The sequence below is a fragment of the Leucopleurus acutus genome (assembly GCF_964270905.1).
Source record: "Leucopleurus acutus genome assembly, chromosome: 18".
Classification (NCBI taxonomy): Eukaryota; Metazoa; Chordata; class Mammalia; order Artiodactyla; family Delphinidae; genus Leucopleurus; species Leucopleurus acutus.
The window spans coordinates 56,193,565-56,210,282 of record NC_139160.1 but is presented as its reverse complement, the minus strand read 5'-3'; positions in this window follow the sequence as shown (position 1 = coordinate 56,210,282).

Genomic DNA, 16,718 nt, shown 5'->3' with positions numbered 1-16,718 from the left:
TGCCCCCACACGGATGATGCATGTTAAATTCAGAACTTAAACCTGGGAATGTCTGATTTCAATGCCTGTATGCTTCTTTCATTTCGATTAGTTTTCAGTCTTGTTTTGGAGCCCTGAGTGTTCAGTAGAACTAGCTCAGAGGCAGCTCTGCAGAACTCTGGGCAGTGGGAGAAGCTGAGTTCTGGGATTTCCACTTCAATAACTAGCAGACCAGCTCTGCTCTGCTTCTCTACCTCTCTTCATCTGTTTCTCTGTCATATGAATCAAACTTATTTTGAAGAAATGATTCTGTGGCCAGAGTGACTTGATAATAGTGGCAACGTAAACTGCCAGGACCCTTTTCATTGGATACATGATGATGTCGGGTAGCAACTGTGGAAATTTAATTATACAAAATTTATTCAATATATTTTGAGCTGAGAAGGCCTAACAAATTATCTAGCCTAATGTCTTCCTTTTAAAGATGGGAGAAATGAGTCACAGAAAAGAAAGTAATTTACCTAAGGTCAAAGACAGGTTCAGCATAGAATTGTAATGATTAAACTCTCACCATGTCTTATGTCACTAGCTTATTTTAAATATGCTTTAAGAAATCAACTAATGTAACATGTCATTGTATTGATGGTAGTGATGCTTTGGAGGTCACTGTTCACTACATACCACTTGATTCTTTTTATAAGTGAGCACAAAAGATATTTAATTTCAATCAGAATAATAAACCAGTACTAAGCAGCTTTTTTGTTTTTTCTCTTTTAAATAACATCAAATGTGTAAGTGATTGAATTCCCTACTTTGGCCAGCTTCTAGAACTATCACTAACAAACTTAATGTTATGGACTGAATGTTTGCATCTCATCCCAAATTCATTTGTTGAAACCATAATCCCTAATGGGATGGTATTTGGAGGTGGAGCCTTTGGGTAGTAATTAGGATGAGGTTAAGTCATGAGGGCAAGGCTCTCATGATGGAATTAATGCCATTATAAGAAGAGACATGAGAGCCTGATAAACATTTTTTGGTAAGCAGTCACCATTCATTTGACCTGAAGGTAGACATTAAGACAGGGACCATGTCCCATGAAGATTTTTGTGTAGTTGTATCCCTATCTCACTTGTATACAAATATTTCTCTAGTTTATGACAGTGTCTTGTACATTATAGACCTCCAACAAATATTGAATGAATGCATACAGGAATGAAGGCAAGGTATATGAAATCCATGTGAATGCCAAGTTTCTAACAACTATGACAAAGACCAGAATTGAGTCTTCTGATTCTCAGATTAATGAAGGAAAAAAAGGAAAACATTTATTTGGTTCTTAATGGTGTTTCATACTCTGTGTGGTATACCGTGTATAAACTATCATACTGAATAATCTTATGTGGTCAGGCTATTAACCTTAGTTTAAAGATGAAGAAATCAAGACTCAGAGGGCCTAAGACCAAGTTTGCATACCTGGCTAGGTGAAGAGTCAGAAGTTGGATCTTCAAATTCCATTCCCTTTTTATTATTATTGTTATGTTTCATAAGATATTATGTTTCATAATAAAGTTATAGAGAAAGTGCTATAGTAGCCTAAAGCAGAAGGAGATGATTTTTGTGTAGTGAATTACATGATGTAGCACTTAAGTTACGTATTGAAATTTGGGTAGAATTTGAACCATACGTAGAGGAGAGAGACAAATACATTGGGCCTATAAACATCCTCTGAGAAGAGAGTGCTTCACGACTATAAAAATTTGGCTGCAATTAAAGCAAATTAAGGATTCTTTCCATATCACCCTTAAGTTAAACAGTTAATTGGGTTTTGTGAATTTGCTTCATAATTGTGGAGATTATGAAGAAATACAGACTCCACAATTGGAGAAACAGTCTGTATTACATAAAATAATAATTCAGAAGAAAAGATCTAGAGCATGAATTCTCAATTTGAAATTCAGACCCACCACTTATTCACTTGAACGCGTTGCTTACTCTCTGTGTACTTTAGTTTTCTTCTCTAAAGTTGAAGCTGTTGCTAGTTTCTGTTTATCACATGATTGATGTGCTAAATCATATAATCCTTAAAAATTCCATAGGGCAAGTGTAAATTATTTCTTTTGTCTGTTACCAATTACTTTGAAAAAACTATTTTCTATTTCATAAATACTTACATTTATAAAATAAATAGTTATATTTATAAAGGCCTTTCCTTCCAAAGAAGGCATAAGCAGTTTCTTTTACATTTCTCTAGCCTTGAAATTTGTGGTATCTGATTGGTTTGAAATTGATTTCTCTGTTTCAGTTTTGAGCCTGCCAGTCAAGTAGACCTCAGTCATAGGTCCTGTTCAATTCTAACAAGGCTCCCATTATCAATCAAGTGATGTACTTTTTCTGGTATTCTCTATTTCTATTCAATCTCCTTTTAGGTATTTGTTTGAGGATGCAATAAAAGATCAAGGAGCCATCATAAGAATATATTTCCAATCCTCAGGGGAAATTTTACAACTGAAAGACTTAAACATTATCAAGGACTTGAAGTTAAAAACCAGAAACTGGTATATACTGAAACTGCTCTTGAACTGCTCATGCAATAAAATATGCAAAAAAAAAAAAAAACCAAAAAAACCTAGGACCAGTTTTCAGAGTCAGCACAGTACTAATTTTCTTTAAAAGAATAGCAAAGTCATTCACTATCTGGAAAAGTACACATAAAAATATTTTAACTTTCACTTCCTTTACTAAAAATTAACACTTTAATAGGCACAGTTTGTGTGTATATTCTCCACACTCTTATTCTTCTCTAAATAATTCTTTAATTCAAAACAAATTCCCCAATGCCTAGTTAGTATGTAAAATAAGCCAGACATTGTGCTAGGTGCAAGTTTATAAATCATAAGAAATCATCCAGACCTTCAAATTAATTATAATTGTGCAAAAGAGAATTTAAAAAATAATGAATAAGGTATCCTGTGGCAAGCACAAGGCTATGAGAATACAAAGAAGAAGATACATATCAAATTGGAAACAAAGCACACATCTCAAATCAACATAAATCTTGGTTGGATTAAGAGCCTAATTGTGTTAACATATGTAAATACAAATTGTACCCAAAGAGAGGCATTAGTTAATTCCACCCATCTTCCCAGCTGACTTTCAGTAGACTTTCAGAGACTTTCATGTCTCACTCAGTCTAAAGTGCTTTTACCAGATCTTCTTTTTCATTTTCTTCTAATGACTATCTAACATTCTCCTATTCTATACTAAGAGTGAATTTTTCAACTATCTAATCAGAGGCGATTTTCCTTGCAGCAAGACAAGTAACACGTGCTCTTTTAAAGTCAGGTTTTCTTGTTTGTTTTTGTTTTTAAATAGCAGATAATAACCAGATGGAGGGTACAACCTGTGCAAAGGCAAATAGTTATGGTATATGACTGTTTATAAAACTTTAATTTGGTTTGAGTGGGTGAATAAGGGTGAATGGTGAATTCAGAAAAGTAAGAACTTCTAGTTCATAAAGGGCCTTATTTAGAAATGAAAGAGTCTGAAATTTCCACTACAATTTGTGAAGAGCTACTTAATAATTTTAAGAAAAAGGGACCCCATTATATATACATGATCTTGTAGTTGAAATAATTATGAAAAATTTCAAACACAGTCAAAAGCAGAAGCAGCAGTACATCCTTAGCCCCTATATATCAATAACATAAATGCAAAAATTATCAAAGCACCTAAAAATTAAAAATACTTCTTTTCTGCTTTCTGATACCCAAATCAAAATTAAGTGTTCCTAATTGTCTCAGTGATGATTTTCTATGATTCTTTTTAAACTCAAGACCTGTATACGGTGGCCACATTATGTTTGGTATTTATACAAGTTAAATCTCTTGATTTACAACAGTGTCCTTTCATTGTTTTTACTTTCTGCTGTTGACTGTTGCAAAAGCCAGGTCCTTGTCTTTCAGAATGTCCTATATTTTATATTTATATTTTTCTTTCATTTCTGGTGTCATTTAAATGGTTCCTCTAACTTCTCAGTTTCATGTTAATAGAAGTTAACTCTAAAGGCTTGACAAGGTCAGATCCTACTTTTCAAAGAATAATTTGAAATTAGTTTCGTAAAAAGTATACCTGAATTTATTCATATACAATGTAAATTCATTTATATTACATAATAGTAAGTGAACAAAAGCAAACAAGAGTTTATAAACCACAGGAGTTTATAAACCACTCCGTGAAACAATGAGATGTGTTCTCTCTTTTGTTTTTCTTGTGTTTTAATTTCTTGTTCTTTGGCAAACTGATTGGCTGAAAACCAGTCAGGGATAACAGTCTGCCCTAAAGCAAATTGATGCAGTTGTTAAGGAAAGCAATTTCAATTATCTGTGGGTGTTTCTGAAGCTTATGATTTCAGCTGTAAAATGTGCATATTCTGTTCAAATCTGGGTAATGGCTACTGGTATCCATCTGTTAGCATCTTCAATAGTTAAACAAGGATAACAACATTTCCCTCACAATAATTCCTTTCTTTCCTTTGGGTCAAATCTCATTCCCAGAGGAGCTAAATTGACTATGAAGGCTACTATTTCTTTTTGACATGCCATCTGCTGGATGACATCTCAGAATTATCGCTGGAAATTAATGTTTAAGCAACTGTATTAGACAGCAGAGGAAGGCAAGGATATTAACACAATCAGAAACAACTTAGGTAACATTTGGAAACTTCCTCTTAGCCAGTTTTTGTTTCAGTTTTCAGTTGGCCTAAACCCACCCAAATGAATTAATCACACAGATTAGTTTGCCAAAGTTCGAAGCCATTTTTGCTAATTGAATACTTGACCTACTTTTCCTGAAGTGTTTACCCATATATTTATTATACAAACTCATTTGTTGGACACGTAAATCTCAAGGTGTTTCATTGGATAATTGAGGAATAATCAGAAATAAATTATGGGTCACATGTTTTAGTGTAGACTAGAAGGCCTTATGTAAATTAGTGTATCCCATTGGCAAATCACCACCCTAGGCTCTTAATAATATACGAACAAATAGAAAATTTGTTTGAATTTTTGAAAGGCAAGATGACCATGTAATGTATATGCCATGTTTTAATGATGTAAAAGAGTTAAGGCCATCTGATGACACACAAAAAAAATAGTCTCAGAGGCTATAATGAAGTATAATAAGACAAAAGAATAAAGATGGGTTCAAATTATTCTCTAGATTTGTTAGTCTAATTGTAGAAGGCAAATTAACATCTTTGGAGTTAAACTGAAGGTTTTGTAAGAAAATAATTTGGTCATAACCGGTATTGTTAGCCCTATGTCTTGTTCTCTTATGCCCCCTGAGTTCCTTTGGGGTTCTGTAAAAATTGGTCCTGATAGTTAATTATAGGGGCCTAGGTTCACCTAATGACAATCAGAGGCATCTGGGACACAGTCAACAGATGGAAAGTATGACAGCTATTGCAATTTCTTGAGAATGGTGAACTGGAAATATAAAAATGTTTAAAGGGGTAAAGAGTTGAGAGAAGGGAAAAAACTAATTATAGTGGTGATTTTTATAGTCCAGTGTCTAGAAATAACACAAGAGAAATAATACAGGAAGGATAAGGGAAGGAAAAGGAGACAAACAAAAAAGTATACCAACTTTATAGCAATCAACTAAGGTTTCTTGGGAGGAAGCTGTCTAGAACCGAATGTTATATTCTTCATCTGTAATATTAAAAACAAATTTTTATTGGAGTATAGTTGATTTACAATGTTGTGTTAGTTTCTGCTCTACAACAAAGTGAATCAGTTATACATATACATATATCCATTCTTTTTTTAGATTATTTTCCTTTACAGGTCATTACAGAGTATTGAGTAGAGTTCCCTGTGCTATACAATAGGTCCTTATTAGTAGGTCTATTTTATATATAGTAGCGTGTATACGTCAGTCCCATTCTCCCAATTTATCCCTCCCCTTCCCTTTCCCTCCTGGTAACCATAAGTTTGTTTTTTACATCTGGACTCTATTTCTATTTTGTAAATAAGTTCATTTATACCATTTTTTTAGATTCCACATATGTTATATAATATTTGACTGACTTCACTCAGTATGACAATCTCTAGGTCCATCCATGTTGCTACAAATGACATTATTGTGTTCTTTTTTATGGCTAAGTAATATTCCATTGTATATATGTACCACATCATCTTTATCCATTCATCCATTCATAGACATTTAGGTTGTTTCCATGTCCTGGCTATTGTAAATAGTGCTGCAATGAACATTGGGGTGCATGTACCCTCAAATTATGGTTTTCTTTGGATAGGTGCCCAGGAGTGGGATTGCTGTATCATACAGTAACTCTACTTCTAGTTTTTTAAGGAGCCTCCATACTGTTTTCCAAAATGGTTGTACCAGTTTACATTCCCACCAAGAGTGTAGGAGGGTTCTCTTTTCTCCACACCCTCTCCAGCATTTGTTGTTTGTAGATTTTTTGATTATGGCCATTCTGACTGGTATGAGGTGATACCTCATTGTAGTTTTGATTTGCATTTCTCTAATAATTAGTGTTGTTAAGAATCTTTTCATGTGCTTTTGGCCCATCTGTATGTCTTCTTTGGAGAAATGTCTATTCAGATCTTCAGCCAATTTTTTGATTGGATTGTTTGTTTTTCTGATATTGAGCTACATGAGCTCTTTGTATACTTTGGGGCTTAATCCCTTGTCAGTCACTTCATCTGCAAATATTTTCTCCCATTCTGTGGGTTGTCTTTTTTCTTTATGTTTATGGTTTCCTTTGCTGTTCAAAAGCTTTTAAGTTTAATTAGGTCTCATTTGTTTATTTTTGTTTTTATTTTCATTACTCTAGGAAGTAGATCAAAAACTCTTGCTGCAATTTATGTCAGAGAGTGTTCTGCCTGTGTTTTCCTCTAAGTGTTTTATGATATCTGGCCTTGCATTTAGACCTTTAATCCATTTTGAGTTTATTTTTGTGTATGGTGCTAGGGAGTACTCTAATTTCATTCTTTTACATGTAGCTGTCCAGTTTTCTGTCTGGTTCGGGAAATTTGTTGCTTTGGGAGGTAGTTGAATGAATTTCAGGGTTAAATCTTTCATTTACGAATGTCCAAGTTCTAAATTTGTTAGCACATTTACACAGGGTAGCATGAATGGCTGGGTGTGTGTTCTGGAGTATAACAGCAGGACAGTTAAAGTAACTGAAATTACCATTTTCAGTGCAGTTTTAAGACTTGCCTTCATAGCGCCTTTTTTTCAATAAAATTCAATCTTCTAGCTGTATATCATGTAAAATTATGTCTGGTGACTATCTGTTGGAAATGTTGGTCATATATGTGTACATTAATATGAGAAATTAAGTTTTAAGATCAAATGTTACATAGTGACAATGGAGGAATTAAACTAAACCTCAAGGGACATCTTAAAATACTATATGATTAAAATTTATATTATGTAGATGTAATATTGTTAGAGCAAGGGATACAACTTTATGTCAACGTTAAATCCTATTAAAATTTGGACAGTTTTTATTCTAAAATACATTAGTTTAACCTTTTGAAAACTTTGGAAAAATAGGACGTGGAAATTTATCTTTTAAAATTATGTAGTAAGTTTCCCTCACACCAGAGTGTATTGAAAGTATTTCCCAAGGAAGAAGAATAAAACTGATAAGTCTTTTTGCAAGGTCCAGGTAAGGAAAAGTGTTAATCTAACCAGAAAATTTGTATACTATTACTAAAACATATCTATCATTTCACAATTAGGATAACTGATTAAAATCCATTTATAAAATCAAATGGTCCCTAGATGATCTGTATTTTGCCCTACTTTATAGTTTCCCTGAGTTATAATAACAGATAAGGAAAATTTTTTCATGTTTTGAGTCTCTCAGATAAAATTTCTCCATTGATAATTTTTTAAAGTTTGGATTAACTTGATTAACTTTACATTGTGCGTGCTTTCTGTAACACAAACTCTCAAAGTGTTGATTTCAGTGAATTCCAAGTAGCCACTTTGGACAAGCCAAAGTTCATAGAAGTTGATGAAATAAAATTCTTAGAAAATAGACAGCTTAACTCTTTTATATATGCAGAAGGTTGTATTTGAATAAATCCTTCTGGATTCATAAAAATCAGGTTGAGTAACTGGTTATAAAATCTCAATGGGTTTAAAAAACCAGTAAGCGCTGTTTGTTTTACATAGCAGTCATATACGAATTTATCCCTACCTTTTCAATTATGGTTTAGTTTTAATAGAATAAAGTGTATCAAATGACAAATATTTCTTTAGAAACATTTTTCATGTACAATATTCCTTAAATTTGAATGTGCATATAAATCAACTATATTAAAAATTCATATTCCTAGACCACACTGCCAGAGAATCTGATTAGGTAATTCTGAGGTGGCACCTGAAAATGTACATTTTAATAAACATTTTTCAACTCTAAATTGAAATTTATAATATTCAGCTCTCTGGGTTGTCAGAAGATTAGAGTGAATGGATTATACAGCATTTTCATTCACTTGAAAATCATTATTAGATTACTTATTTTTCAAGAACTGAATAACTTTATATTCTTAAACCATTTCCAAAATATCTCAGTTGAAACACAGAATGAAAATGTTAAGTGCCTGAAATCTAGAGCTAGTTTCAACTATGAGTAAAAGTTCTATAACTTACTAGTAGTTTGATGTTTTACAAGGTTCTTACCTTCCTATATACAGTACTTAACCTGAAATGGATATAAAAGATATACTGGATAAATGGATTTCTAGGGTGCTGGGGAGGGATTAAACACAGAGTTTATAACACAGTGTCCGGCTCAGAGTAACTACTCAAATCTTAACTCATTTATTATGTGAAGCACCTGCCATATTATAACAAGCAGCAAAAAGACAATACTTTCTATTCTATTATTTTGCTTCAAGTTAACTAGACTTATCTTTTGGAGAATTTCAAATCCAAGAAAAACAACTTTTGTTTTAATGGCAGCCTTAAAACGTTAATCTATTTTTTATTACATGCTTATTCATAAAGTGCACTTATATTTGTTCATATAATAAAATATTCACATAAGGATTTCATTTTCACTAGTAATCAACATTTGCTGCTTTGGACAATTATACCTCTATGAACAACTAAATAGAAAAAAATGTAAAAATTAAGTTTATCTGTATGAGATTTTAGAGAGCTACCAAGGCAGAAATGACTGGAGGAGCCAAGGGTCACTGAGAGGTTGGAATCCCAGATATATAGCTTGATAATTGTTATTATTTTGTGACATTTTCCAATGAAGAACTGACAGATGAGAGGCTAAGAATTTACATCAAATATTTGTCAGTCATAAGGTCTAGAAGACAAAAATTGAACATCAGGTCTGGCAAATTTGAGAGGCTCTTGTAAATACCATACGCTATTAGTTGTGATCTCCATAGAGCTACATTCTAAAAGCAAAAGTGAAATGGAAATAGTATAGCCCTTCCAAGTTCTAAAATGAAACAGCACAAGGTTCTCACTGGATTAAAGGCACTCTTCTTTTACCCTTATTTCTTTCAGTAAACTATGTAGGAAGAAAATATAATGTAGTGCTTTAAACGCTCTCTAGCCTTCTTAGTATAAAATGTTTCATACTGGCGCAGTGGTTGAGAGTCCGCCTGCCGATGCAGGGGACACGGGTTCGTGCCCCGGTCCGGGAAGATCCCACATGCCGCGGAGCGGCTAGGCCCGTGAGCCATGGCTGCTGAGCCGGCGCGTCAGGAGCCTGTGCTCCGCAACGGGAGGGGCCACAACAGTAAGAAGCCCGCGTACCGCAAAAAAAAAAAAAAAAGTTTCATACTTAAATTACCAAGCATATAAAAAGAAAATAATTGGACAATAATATCAATCCATTGATATTAGGTATATTATACAAATACTTTAAAATTGCCAATAAAATCAAAAAATTAAAACAAGCTGAAAATTCAAAGCAGAGAACTAGATATTTTATAATATGATCAGATGATATTACAGAAGTAAAAAATAAAATACCTGAGATTAAGTAATCAATGGGCGGGTTTAATAATTGATTAGATACAGGTGACAAGGAAATTAATGAACTGGACAAAGGTAGGAGAAAATATTCAGATTAAATTTCAAAAATAACTAAATCTCAAAATATGTAAAGCAAAAGCTTATTCATTTATTATGAATAATAAAATTCATATTCATCATATTTTAATATATCTAACAAATATTAGACAAAGAATATGGAGTTTAAAAAAAACATGATAAAATTAAACTAAGTGCTAAGTGACTACAGACAAACAGTACCAAAACTGCTGAATTCACTTTTTAAAAAATTCTGGTCACAAAGCAAGTCTCAATAAAAATTTCAGAGAACTGCAGAGAGAGTAGATATTCTTAATACAGGGAAATTAATCTATAAATCAGATTTTCAAAATATAACTAGAAAATAAATCTCTATACATTTGGAATTTCAGATAATATACGTCTAAAGTTTAGTAAAGAAATTAAAATTTAAATATTTTAAACATGTTTAGTAAAATGCAACTTAGAAAACGTGTATTACAAATGAAGCTGCACTTAAAGGATATATATGTGTGTATGTGTGTGTATATATATATATATATATATGCATAAATACATATAGTAGAAAATTAAAAAGTCTGAATTAGTGATCAAAGCATCCACCTCAAAAACTTACCAAAAGAACAGAAAATTAAATACAGTGAAAATATGTAATAAACACAAAAATGTAAATATTGGAACTCTATATGCAGTAGACAGTATTAACAACTCAGTTCTGTCTTCTGTAAAGAGTAATAAAATTTATAAGTCTCTGGTAAGACTGATTAAGGAAAAATGAGAGAAGTCATGATTTGCCAAATTCAGGAATAAAATGCAAGATGTCACTATAGATTTCATAGATGTTAAAAAACTAGTATCAGAATATTATAAAGTATTCCACAAAATTTTTAAATTTAGCTAAAACTGGACAATTTATAGAAAAGCACAGTGAAACAGTTGCAAACATTCTAACAAAAATACTAGCAAATCCAATCCAGTAATATATATTACAGCCAGTCAAATTGATACATTTGGTTTAATATTTGAGATTTTATACAGTTGATCAATCATATAATTATTTCAAAAATTCCCAAATGCCAATAAAGATGTTAAAAAAAAAGTAAAAAGAAAAATAATTTCCAAATGAATCACGACATTCAACATATGACTATCTTATTATCTAGAAAAATTCTGTCAGCAAATTTGTAAAATAATAGATGCTTTCTACCAAATTTGAAAAGAAGACGAACAATGCCACCATAAACACTTCTATTAGGTTGAAGGTTCTTACCACTGCCAAAAAAAGAAATAAAAGTAAATAAACTACAAGATTGTTTAAAAAAAAAAAGAACTTCATTAATTATAAATGACATGATTTGATTGTGCATAATGAAATTATACAATAATTTAAAGGCAAATTATTAGACTTAATAAGTAAGTTTTTAGGCAATGCTACTTTAATATGGTTGTGTGCATTCTGTGTACCAGCAACAAGCAAATGGAGAATAAATGAAAAATTTATAATTTACAGTACCATTAAAAAAAATCAAGTATGTAGGTATTCATTTGCCTAACAAAATATTTAGACTTCAACGCAGAAAACTACAAAGCACTGATAGTTATTAAAATTTTTATATAAGCAGAAGAATACATTATGTTCCTGGAATTAAAGCTTTATACTGAAAACAAAAAATGTCATTTTTTCCAATTAATGTCTAGATACAATGAAATCTTTATCAAAAGCATAATTGGTTTTGAGGATTGGTATGGTTGTCAGTGTGGAAGGCTTACTCTAAAATGTATATAAAAATTCAAGAAGCAAAAATAGTGGGGATAATCTTGAAGAAAAAGAGACAGGAAATGGGAGAGGGAGGAGCAGGAAGAGGAGGAAGAGAAAAATCTAGAAGGACTTAAACTACCTTTCGTTTTTTTTTTTTAATGAAGCAACCATACTGAATATTGTGGTATTGACACAAGGATAAAAATTAAGCCAGTGAAACAGAATAGATATATTCTGAATATTCACATATACAGGGACACTGGAATTTTGATGAAGATAGCATTTAGAAGGTTGAAGAATGATAATCTTTTCAATAACTGGTATTACTTCAGTTGCATATCTTTGTGAAACCAAATGAATCCTTATATCTACTTTACATTTTACACAAACATCAATTCCAGTTAGACTGTAGCTCTCAATACAAAAGTAAAATAATAAAACTTCTGAAAAATAATGTAAGAGAAGAATGGCCTTGAGGTAAGAAACTATTTCTTAAGCAGGATGTATTATGTATTAATTATAAAGGAAAGTTTGACAAATTGGACTACATCAAACTTAAGAAAATCCATCAAAGAATTTAAGGTAGTCCACTGAATGTTAGAAGTAATTGCAATTTATATAATAAATGACTTTAGGCTATACAAATAACAGGTAAAACCTATTCATAATTTTCAAAACAAAACAGAACAAAATTACAAGTGTACTTCACCAGTGGTATCAAAATTGTCAAGAAACGTAAGAAATGCTGTTTAAATTCATGTCATAAGAAAAATGCAAATTGTAACCACAATTAGATACTATTATACACTTAGTAATGACTCAAATTAGAAACTGACAATGTAATGATGTAGAGAAATGAGAAAGCTCATACACTGATGATAGAAGCATAAAATGCTATAATCACTTTGGAAAACTATTTGGCAGGATTAGCTAAAATTAAGCACACTCATTCTCTGTAACCCAGGAATTTCATTCCTAAGGATAATATACTACACCAAAAAAAGTGAATATATGCAAAAGATAGGTATAAGCATGGGTTCAGAGTATTTATGTCATCTTTCCTAGTAGCAAATAATTGGAAACACCCTAAACATTACCAGCAGTAAAATAGATGAATAAATGTGTGAAGTCATCGTACAATGGGAATAATATAAGGCAACGAAAATAAACTACAACTTATAACAATATAAGTAACACATGTCTCTACACATTGACACCACGCCAAACCACCCCACTCCCACCATCTACTGTCTAGTAGTACTCAAGTCTAAAATTAGCCAAAGAGGGGGAGAGGATATGAGGAAATGGCCCAGGAAGCAGATCCTTGGGATTTACTCAAGGATCCTATAAAAAGCATTGGGAAACTGGTCTAGTCCTCTCTAGTTTCACCTGGCTGCATCTTCTATTCCACTCTTAGATACCTACTGGCCTGTGCCCAATATTTCCTAACCTCTCTTCTTTTTTCTCCTCACTGCCTTCCTCCATGTGTAGCCTGATTCTGGTACCTGCACACCTCACTGGAACACTGAGACTCTTGTATGATAAAAATATAGATATTTAACCGGGGGTATGTCCGTGCTTCCTAGCCCTACTGACTCCACCATCCACTACTCCTGACTTTTCTAAGTCACTTTACTTCTCTAAAGCCAAGTTTCCTCTCTTGTCAATGCAGTTGACAAAGCTGTGGTGTTAGGGTAGGATAGTGGTTATCTGTGAAAGGCGGGGGTGGAAGAGGGCATGAGGGGTCCTAAGGTGGCAGTTATAATCTGTTTCCTGATCTGGATGCTGGCTACGTACGTTGGTTCACTTTCTGAAAATTTGTGTTGTATGATTTGTCCATTTTTTGTTTCGTACATGATACTTCAAATAAAAAGGTTGTTTAAAAGACATTGGTTTTACTGCTCTAAAAAATATATTTTGACTATAAATCCTGCAATAATATATTAACAGGATGAAGAATATGAAACTGATATGCAGATAATAATTCTATAATTCATTCACACAAATAGTACTTGAATAACTACAAATTGTAAAGCACTATGTTAGGTATTCACAATGTAGACATAATCCCTTTCCTTAAAAGTTTTTGTAGTCTAGTTTAAGTGCAAAAATAACCAGAACTAATAAATGCAACGAAAAGGCATTGAAAAGGCAATGAAAATGCTATTGCATTGGAGAATAAGGTCTATGAGATACATGTAACTAGTTGATGGTATGTAACTAAAATTTTGAAGAACCATAGATTAAGGCACTCACAAACTTGAAATTTGAAAAACCAAGTAAACATTGTTGCTTAACATTGCCAGATCTTAATTTGTCTGCAATTATGTTCTCTACCACTCTGGTTTATCCTGCTTCGATATTTGCTTTAATGGAAGGTATCTAGTTCAGCTGTTTCCTCTTTATTAATGTTTATAATTTTCAAGTACAAGACTCCCATTTCCTATATATGAGCAAAAGAAACAAGACAAAAAATAATTCATGTCTATTTCAATTAGACAAAGTCTGAGCAAAATGAATCTATAGTATTACTATTTTTCATAGTGGCTTATTGTTTTCTGTAGATATGTTTAATAAATTCTGTATATATGTTTAATAAATAAGTTTTTAAAGATGTTCATCTGAGAACCACCCAAAAGAAAAATCACGTAAATGATAAAACAGTGGACTTTTCAAAACTACATATTTGGGAGGAAAACAACAACAGAAGTCAGTTCCCTAATCATTCACACTTAAATGGAAGTTGCTTTTATATCATCAATGTATGATATTCTGTGCTTTAATTTTTAATTTGGTAAGGTAAAAATGACTCCCTAACTATGAATTTTTTCTAAGAATGTAATGCATTCCAAGTCCCATCTTAAGAGATGAAATTTCTACAGATACTATATTTCACAGATGTGGCAGAATATGCATCTGTAATTACATTTTCTTTTTTTCCCTCACAGAAATTACTAATTCTCTAAGATGACAGGTAGTCCATAAAATTAAGTGATCTACACATGTATATTCTTGTATCAATACAAAACTTTCCATTCAGTTAAGAGGAATCCTACTGTTTATATGTATGAAGCAAAATAGCCTCACATATCTTGAATTTACAATACCATAAGTTATAGACAGTAATGAGAAATGGCTGGACTATGCTATATTATAAGCATAAAGTTGAGAGGATTTGCTGACAGCTTGTATGTGGGGCAAAAGATAAATAAAATACTCTAGCGTCTTTGCCTTGAGCAACTGGGTGAATGAAATTGTCATACTCTGAAACAGAAAGATCAGGTTACAGCCTATATCTATATATGTAAATATATATAGTAAAGAATTTTGGCCAGCATATTTAAAGTTTGAGAAGCCTATTAACATTAGAAAGAAAATGGAGTCTTTGAGTTGGAAAGAAAGAGGTCACAGCAAGAAATGTATATTTGAGTGTTATCACTCTGTATGAGGTGACCTGGGGTGAGGGAGGAGATTGTGCCATAATGCAGAGGAGGGACAGAATCTTAGCTCTACCCAGCATGGCTGGGAGGGTGTGGGCATGATATTTACAGTCTATGATCACAGTAATACCTGTATTTTATGGGTTTTGTAAAGGTTGAATAAGACAACCAATGTATGTCAAGACTAGATTATGACTGGAGGTTCAGATTTAAGCTCTTGACAAACACTACTTTAATTAGGCTATTAATGACTTGATGATAAGCTTTGATATCTCTAAAAGTACCTTCCAACATCTCCCCTCAGGAAAACCACCACCACCAAAAAAAGACAGAGACCAAAGGAAAGGAATATAAGAAACAGTAAATTTAAAAAAAATTTTTTTCCTAAACATTACTATTTCCTGAAATATCACCTCTAAAACGTAATCAACCAGGACAGCTGGCTAAAGAGTGTTTCCAGAGCAACACTCTGAGGAAATGAAAAGCCGATTTGGTGCTCATGTCTGTAGGAAGAAGGAGAATAAAGACATAGACATTAGAGCACATCATGGGAAGACCATTTTACCAAAGGACTTAATCACAGGGAACATATATAACCATATGTTAAAACATTTCTAAATTCTCATTCACACAAATTACATAATATGTGGGAAAATACTACTTAATATTAGACAAATCACTGCAATTACCATTAACTCGTAGGCATCTAAGAAACAGAATTCCTTATTTTGGAGGTAGAGACAGTAAGGGAGTGGCAGATATTTATTAAAATTTATGTCGAATTAATATGCTAAAAGTTTATTAATTAGGTATAAAATTATCATTTATAAATATAGGCATTTAATCCTTATATTTCTAATGTGTTTGCATTTAGAAATAATATCTTTATATAAATGAAATATTATCATCACAGTTATTCATAATTTTAGTATTACATTTTAAAAACATTTATCTGTAATAATTCCTTTTACCCTGCTCCTTTCTCCGTGTTTGTACTTTCCCAACATTCAAGAATATTATGGCACAGTCCACTCATACAACCAGCTGCTGTGTTGTGCAGTGAAATATTTGAAGGATAGCTGCATGCCAGATGGAAAGCACAGGTAACAGTGCCAAACAATATATAAAAATAGCATATTTCTACTCTCATTTTCCAGTGGAGTCTATTAATATTTTTATGAACTCAGAGTTAGAAAAAAAAATTAGTTGATTTTAGGAACTGGCTTGCTCAGAAAAAAAGTAAAAATGCCAAGAAAGGGAACGTCACATAGCAGAACAGATTGTAACGTGCAAAATAAAGGAAACACAAAGGCAGAAGGTTGTATTGAAATAAAATTTCAATACAGATAAAAAAATATATATGGATAGTGTTCTCCTAAGGCAGGTTAAAGTACCAAAAATCCATGTATGATAGTGAAAATACATTGTGAAACCTTGAG